The following is an 8,579-nucleotide window of genomic DNA, read 5'->3' on the forward strand; positions in this document are numbered from 1 at the left end:
CGATTTCTCTTATGAACATAGACGCAGAAATTCTCAGCAAAATTCTGGCCAATCGGCTTCAACAGGTCATCAAAAAAAACATACACGACGATCAAACCGGATTCATCCCAGGCATGCAAAGTTGGTTTAATATATACAAGTCAATTAATGTAATCCACCACACCAACCGGAGCAAGGTAAAGAACCACATGGTTTTATCTCTGGTTGCGGAAAAAGCGTTTGATAAAACCCAGCACCCATTTATGCTAAAAGCCCTGGAAAAACTGGGATTCCAGGGAACATTCCTGAATATAATCAAGGCAGTTTATGACTATCCAACAGCAAGCATAACTCTAAATGGTTAAAAACTAAACCTATTCCCTTTAAAATCAGGAACAAGGCAGGGATGGCCACTCTCTCCCCTGCTCTTCAACATAGTACTAGAATTCCTAGCCAGAGCAATTAGGCAATAAGAGAATATAAAGGGGATCCAAATAGGAAAAGATGAAGTTAAACTTTCTCTCTTCGCAGATGACATGATCCTATACCTAAAGAATCCCATAGACTCTGACCCCAAGCCCCTAGAGCTGATTCAAAACTTTGGCAAAGTTGCAGCATATAAAATAAACCCTCATAAATCAATGGCCTTTCTGTAAGCTAACGACCTGAAGACTGAGGGGGAAATCAGGAAAGCAACTCCTTTTGCAATAGCCCCCCAAAACATAAAATACCTAGGAAAAACCTTAACTAAAGAAGTGAAAGACCTCCTTGAGGAGAACTTTAAAAGCTTGAAAAATGAAATTATGTCAGAACTAAGGAAATGGAAAAACCTCCCAAACTCCTGGATTGGGAGGATTAATATAATCAAAATGGCAATATTGCCAAAGGCTATCTACAAATTCAACGCAATACCCATTAATATCCCAACACCATTTTTTATTGAAATAGAGGAAGCAATCCATGAATTCATATGGAAAAATAAAGACCTAGAATTGCAAAAACAATCCTAAGCAGAAAGAACATTGCTGGAGGAATTACAATTCCCAACTTCAAGCTGTATTATAAAGCTATAGTAATAAAAACAGCATGGAATCGGCACCGGAGCAATCCTGAAGACCAATGGAACAGAATTGAAGACCCGGAAATGAACCCACAGAAGTACGCCTACTTAATCTTTGATAAAGGAGCTAAAACAATAGTCTGGAAGAAAGATAGCCTCTTTAACAAATGGTGCTGGCAAAACTGGTTCAACACATGCAACAAACTAAAACTAGATCCTTATATATCACCCTGCACCAAAATCAATTCCAAATGGATTAAAGACCTCGAAATCAAAACAGACACCCTGAAAACACTAATGGAAGGAGTAGGAGAAACACTTGGGCTCCTTGGCGTAGGACGGAACTTCCTTAACAATGACCTAGAAAGGCTACAAATCAAAGAAAGGTTGGACAAATGGGACTGCATCAAACTGCAGAGCTTCTGCACGGCAAAGCACATAGCTTGCAAGATAAACAGAAAGCCCACAGACTGGGAGAAGATCTTTACTGGCCATTCAATGGACAAAGGCCTCATCTCTAAAATATATGCAGAACTAAAAAAGTTACCTTCTTCCAAAACAAAACCGCAAATAACCAATTGTACCCTCATCAAGTGGGCTAAGGACTTACAATTAGACTTCTCTGATGAGGAAATGAGAATGGCCAAGAGACATGAAAAAGTGCTCTACATCACTGGCCATAAAAGAAATGCAAATAAAAACAACATTGAGATTCCATCTCACCCCAGTAAGAATGTCATATATCAAGAAAACTAACAATAACAATTGTTGGAGGGGATGTAGCCAAAAGGGAACCCTACTTCATTTTTGGTGGGAATGTAAACTGGTTCAGCCACTCTGGCAAGCAGTATGGAGATTCCTCAGAAGGCTAAATATAGAACTCCCCTAGACCCAGCAGCCCTACTTTTGGGTATCTATCCAAAAGACCACAAACAAAATCACAGTAATGCCACCAGCACAACAATGTTCATCGCAGCACAATTTGTCATAGCTAGAATCTGTAACCAACCCAGATGCCCTCCGTAGACGAATGGATCATGAAAATGTGGTACATACACACAATGGAATTTTATGCCTCTATCAAAAAGAATGACATTGCCCCATTTGTAAGGAAATGGAAGGACTTGGAAAAAATTATATTAAGTGAAGTGAGCCAGACCCAAAGAAACATGGACTCTATGGTCTCCCTCATAGGCAATAATTAGTACAGGTTTAGGCAAGTCATAGCAGAGTTTCACAAGAGCCCAATAGCTATACCCTTATGAACACAAAAGATGATGCTAAATGAAATGAACTCCATGTTATGGAAACGATTGTTATATCACAGTTGTAACTACTTTCAACGTTCCATGTGTATCTGTAGCTTCTATTACTGATGATGTTCTTGTACCACCTTCCTGTGTTTGTACCTACACTATTTCTGTAATCTTATCTGAGTATATTGGAAACCGTGTATACTGGTATTAGAAGTAGGAAATTGAAAGGGAATACCAAAATTGAGAGACACAGGGTAAAAAAAGACAAACAACTACAAAAGCAATACTTGCAAAACTGTTTGGTGTAAGTGAACTGAACACCTCGGGGGGGGAAAGGGAAAGTGGGAGGATGGAGGGGGGGTATGAGGGACAAGGTAACAAACAGTACAAGAAATGTATCCAATGCCTAACGTATGAAACTGTAACCTCTCTGTACATCAGTTTGATAATAAAAATTTGGGAAAAAAGAGATGTTTTGCGGGAAAGAGCAACTATTTTGTGATAAGTTTAGTAGTTATTAAGTTAACAAAATCAAATTTATATCAATGAAATTTATTTGAATTGTAATCCTGTAGAGCATCCTTAAGGAGATGAGAATCTCCTTACATCCCATATGAAGTCAACATTAAAGTCTCTATTGTTCAGGAGTCATTTTATCTGGCTGTATCTATAAAAGTGATTTGCTAAATGCAATCTTCTTTTCTTAACAGTTTGTATGAAGGAAAAGTATAGAGGATCAATGGTTGCTAATATATAATGTGAGCAGCTGCCATGTTTAGGGGTAATATCCCAGGTCCAGATTAGTGATATTGGGATTTTTTTGTATGGGAAGTGGGCCTTTATAGGGATATTCCTTTGAAAAGAATGTGGGCCCTTGTTTCTTCCAGCTTTTTCTTTGCTTCCTGGCCATAAAGTAAGTTGTTTGTTTCGCTAGTTGTTCCCTGTACGTGTTTCATCATAGTTAACAGAGATCTGTCTAACACAATTATCGTAACATTTGGTTAGCCATTTGGTTAACCATTACAACAAGGGAAGCATTTTATAATAACAGTTACAACTTATGTGCATGAACCAACTATGACCTGTCTTGAAGAAAGCCCTACAGAGTGGACTTTGTATTTGACAAGTAATCAAGTTCTGGCAGTTAACTCTCCAAAATTCACCAAACCAATATTTATTTACTATGTACACTATATACGATTTGAAAATTACATTTAGAGGAAGGTAATTTTTTTAGTTCTGCATATATTTTTGATATGAGGCCTTTGTCCATTGAATGGTCAGTAAAGATCTTCTCCCAATATGTGGGCTTACTGTTTATCTTGCGAGCTATGTCCTTAGCTCTGCAGAAGCTCTACAGTTTGATGCAGTCCCATTTGTCTAACCTTTCTTTGATTTGTAGCCTTTCTGGGTCTTTGTTAAGAAAGTTCCATCCTGTGCTAAGGAGTCCAAGTGTTTCTCCTACTCCTTCGATTAGTGTTTTCATGGTGTCTGTTTTGATTTCTAGGTCTTTGATCCATTTGGAATTGATTTTGGTGCAGGGTGATATATAAGGATCTAGTTTTAATTTGTTGTATGTGTTGAACCAGCTTTGCCAGCACCATTTGTTAAAGAGGCTATCTTTCTTCCAGACTATTGTTTTAGCTCCTTTATCAAAGATTAAGTAGGTGTACTTCTGTGGGTTCGTTTCTGGGTCTTCAATTCTGTTCCATTGGTCTTCAGGCCTGTTCCGGTGCCAATACCAAGCTGTTTTTACTACTATAGCTTTATAATACACTTGAATTTGGTATTGTATTTCCTCCCGTACTGTTCTTTCTGCTAACTATTGTTTTTGCTATTCTAGGTCTTTTATTGTTCCATATAAATTTCTGGAAACCACAAAGAAACATTAGCCCCCTCATCAGGTGGGCTAGAGACTTAAAAAGAGACTTCTCTGATGAGGAAAGGAGAATGGCCAAGAGACATATGAAAAAGTGCTCTACATCGCTGGCCATCAAAGAAATGCATACCAAAACAAAATTGAGATTCCATCTCACCCCAATAAGAATGTCCTATATGAAGAAAACTAACAGTAACAACTGTTGGAGGTGCTGGGGCCAAAAGGGAATCCTACTCCATTGTTGGTGGGAATGTAAACTGGGTCAGCCACTCTGGCAAGCTGTATGGAGATTCCTCAGAAGGCTAAATATAGAACTCCCCTATGAACCAGCAGCCCCACTTTTGGGTATCTATACAAAAGACCACAAACATAATCATGCTAAAGCCACCAGCATAACAATGTTCATCGCAGCACAATTTGCCATAGCTAGAATCTGGAACCAACCCAGATGCCCCTCAGTAGAAGAATGGATCATGAAAATGTGGTACATATACACAATGGAATTTTATGCCTCTATCAGAAAGAATGACATTGCCCCATTTGTAAGGAAATGGAAGGATCTGGAAAAAGTTATACTAAGTGAAGTGAGCCAGACCCAAAGAAACATGGACTCTATGGTCTCCCTTATTGGGAATAATTAGCACAGGTTTAGGCAAGTCACAGAAGATGATCACAGGAGCCCTATAGCTATACCCTTACGAACACATGAGATAATACTAAGTGAAAGAAACTCCATGTTATGGAAATGATTGTTGTAACTACTTTCAACGTGCCGTATGTAATTGTAGCCTCTATTATTGATGATCTTCTTGTATTACCTTCCTGTGGTTGTACCTACACTTTCTTTGTATCTTACCTGAGTATATTGGAAACCGGGTATACTGGTATTAGAACTAGGAAATTGGAAGGGAATACCAAAATTGAGAGACACAGGGTAAAAAAAGACAAACAACTACAAAAGCAATACTTGCATAACTGTTTGTTGTAAATGAACTGAAAAACTCATGGGGAGGGGGAAGGAAAGGTGGAGTGGGAAGGAGTGAATGAGGGACGAAGTAACAAACAGTACTAAAAATGTAACCAATGCCTAATGTATGAAACTGTAACCTCTCTCTAATTCAGTTTGATAATAAATAATATATGTAAAGAAAATTACATTTATACTTGGAAAGTAAGAAAAAAGTCACATGTCCAATATTCAAAAGATTTTGTGGTAGCCATTATGTTTAAGGAAACAAACATGAAATATAGTATATATATGTATATATATACATATACATATGCATATACATATATACATATATACATATATGTATATATGTACTATCTACCTCCATAGATCGTGTGGTATTACCAAAAGAAAACTGAAAAGATATGAGAAATTAAAAAAAAATTTCTTATTATAACACCTAGACTCTAGATGCATATGCCCACCATAACATACATTAGGAAATATTAAAACATAAATGCAGTTTTGTAAAGGTATCCTAGTTTACACTAAACTAAATTTGTTGTAACTGTTACAGAGACTAGGAAATAAACAGTAAGCAGCATGAAGCATTGTTACCATAAAATTTATTTGTGTGAAGACAGACAAAATGCAGTACTGAAGTGAGTGAAGATATGACGTTAGGAAAATTTTCCCTGGGCTATGCAGAGAAAGAAGTATGACCTGGATACAGAAAGTGGAAGATATGAGTAATTACAATTCTCTAAAACTATGGAGTGAGACAGAAAACAGTTGTTTGAAAAGCAAGCTTATTCCCCTGCTGTCACTGTATTTTATTTTAGATGCTGGGTATTTATCTGAATTAGGGAAGGGAAAAAGAAAATCAAAATGAGAGACAAAGGGTAAAAGGTAAAGCAGTGCAACAGCAAGACTTACAAGACAATATGTTTTAAACTAACTGCCACTCAGGGAGAAAGCTTTGGGGAGGAGAGAAGGTGGGAGAAAAATGAAGGGGGAGGTAACAACTTTGACAGGAAATGTACTCACAACCTTCTGTATATCACCTGGACAATAAATAAACTAGAAAAATACACCCTTGGAAAATATATTTTCTTAGAGATGAGACAAAACAGTGCTGTGAGTATGAAAACAAAGATTATATGACATGTTTAAAGGACATCAATAGGGGGATGAGTGTGGAGTGAGAAGGGCTGATGGAAATACCATTAAACCAATGTCACAATAAGGCAGCTGAGTTCGGATGCCATGCTAACAACTGGAAAGCATCAGGTTACCTACTTTTTGCATTATTCTAGGAGGGAGCAGACATTTATATAAAAGTAGAGACTAGAATGGTCAGAAGAAAATTACAAAAGTGAACTTCAGGGATGGGAATTTAGCCTAGTGGCAAGAGTGCTTTCCTCATATACATGAAGCCCTGGGTTTGATTTCCCAGCACCACATATATAGAAAATGGCCAGAAGTGACGCTGTGGCTCAAGTGGCAGAATGCTAGCCTTGAGCAAAAAGAAGCCAGGGACAGTGCTTAGACCCTGAGTCCAAGGCCCAGGACTGGCAAAAAAAAAAAAAAAAAAAAAAAAAAAAAAAGAAAAGAAAAGAAAAGAAAAAGAAAGAAAGAAAGAAAAGACAAAAGTGAACTTCACAAGTCACAAAATGTTAGAAAAATTAAGGGGAGTGGGTGGGCTGGGCGGGAAAGGGGAGAATGATAATGAAAGGGAGAGCATCCATCAATGTGCATTATATTTACAAACTGATTTGTTAAATGGCAATCTCTGTGTACAACTCTTTAGAGGTAATAAAATTATACTAATAAGAAAAACAAGTGATAGTTCTTTGGTAGATAGTTCTGGCCCAAGTTTCTGCGTATTTTCTGAAAGCCAGATCTATGATTATTTTTTAAAGGAAATAATCTTGTATTTGGGAGCACATTAATATATTTTCTAAAGTATGCTGAGGTTCAATTTCAAAATATTTTTTATATCAAATCATAATTTCCAAAGGGAGTAGCCTGTGAAACTATGACGAGAATTGTGGCAGTAGGAATTTTCACATTTGAAGAAAATGTCAACTTGTTTAAAATTCATTTCACTCTGAGGTGACTACCTAGGGAAAAGAAAAGTAAGTAAACTGCAAACTAAAATAAATAAATAACATCAACAAGTAACAATCCATCCAGGATATATCCCATTAAAATTGAAAAACAAACTGTGAAAAGCACAGTTGGGACAATGGTTCATAAAGAAACCTATATAAAAATGATCACTATCGTCAAAAAAATTGTGAAAACTTAGACATAATGAAATAAGAGGTTAAACTTAGATTAATAACAGACGTTTTGAGAAAAATAATTAAGAAAATAGACAAAGACATAATAGTTCAATTTAGCTGAAGTGAAATTGCCACTTTATTAATTGGTGTTTTTTTTTTTCTTTTCTAGCCAAATTAAAATTCAAGGAAATCTGCCACTATAGTTTTTATTGTGTCTAATATATATATATATATATGTATAGTATATATACTATGTATATATAGTATATATATACTATAGTATATATACTATATATATACACACACACATATATTTCATTGGGGTCTAGTTGAAAAACAGAAAATTCCACTTACAAGGTGTAATATTCAGATGATTTTTTATACTGACAAGACTGAGCAAATATAACCACTAATTCTACCAAAACTGATTTTTTTGGTTATCATTTTGTTGGGGATTCTTGGAAAAAAAGACACTTGATCTACCACTGAGATATACCCCAAGTCTGAACATTTTCATGGCTTCCAAAATCAGCCCTGCACCTACTAGCCTTCTTTTAGCCATTGCTAAGAATGAAATATATTCTTTCTCTATTAAATTCCCTTTTATAAACATTATATACACTAAATTTTATAATATATGGCCTTTGTTCTCTGTCCTCTTTCACTTACCATAATGTTTATAAGCTCCAGTCTTCCATTCATGTTGTATCTTCTTTCAATATTTGTTGTTGCATTAACATTCTGTTTTGTGCATGTGTCACATTGTCTTTGACTGTTTATCAGTTGATGGGCATTTGAGCTATTTGTCTCTTTCGGTTTTCAAGCTTCTTATTAACATTTGTATAATATTTCTAAGACAGAAGAAGGGATTAAATTGTTAGGTAATATCCTGCTCTCTGAATAATTTCCAGAATATTTCCAAAATACTCATGGCATCTTTGCACCTTGACTCGGGTAAAACATGAGAAGTCCCATGTGTGTGAAATGCTACTTGTGGTTATGGTTTATGTTTTCATATGAATCCTCATATAGAATATATTAATTGACTTTTTATGTCTTTGGATCTTGTTAACTTTTGTCCAGGTTGACTTCCAACTACTCTCTCTGGATCTCTGCCCCCAAAGAAACTGGGATTAGAGAATTGAGCCATTGCTAAACTTAATAAAAT

Source organism: Perognathus longimembris, chromosome 12 (assembly GCF_023159225.1).
Source record: "Perognathus longimembris pacificus isolate PPM17 chromosome 12, ASM2315922v1, whole genome shotgun sequence".
In the NCBI taxonomy this organism is placed as follows: domain Eukaryota; kingdom Metazoa; phylum Chordata; class Mammalia; order Rodentia; family Heteromyidae; genus Perognathus; species Perognathus longimembris.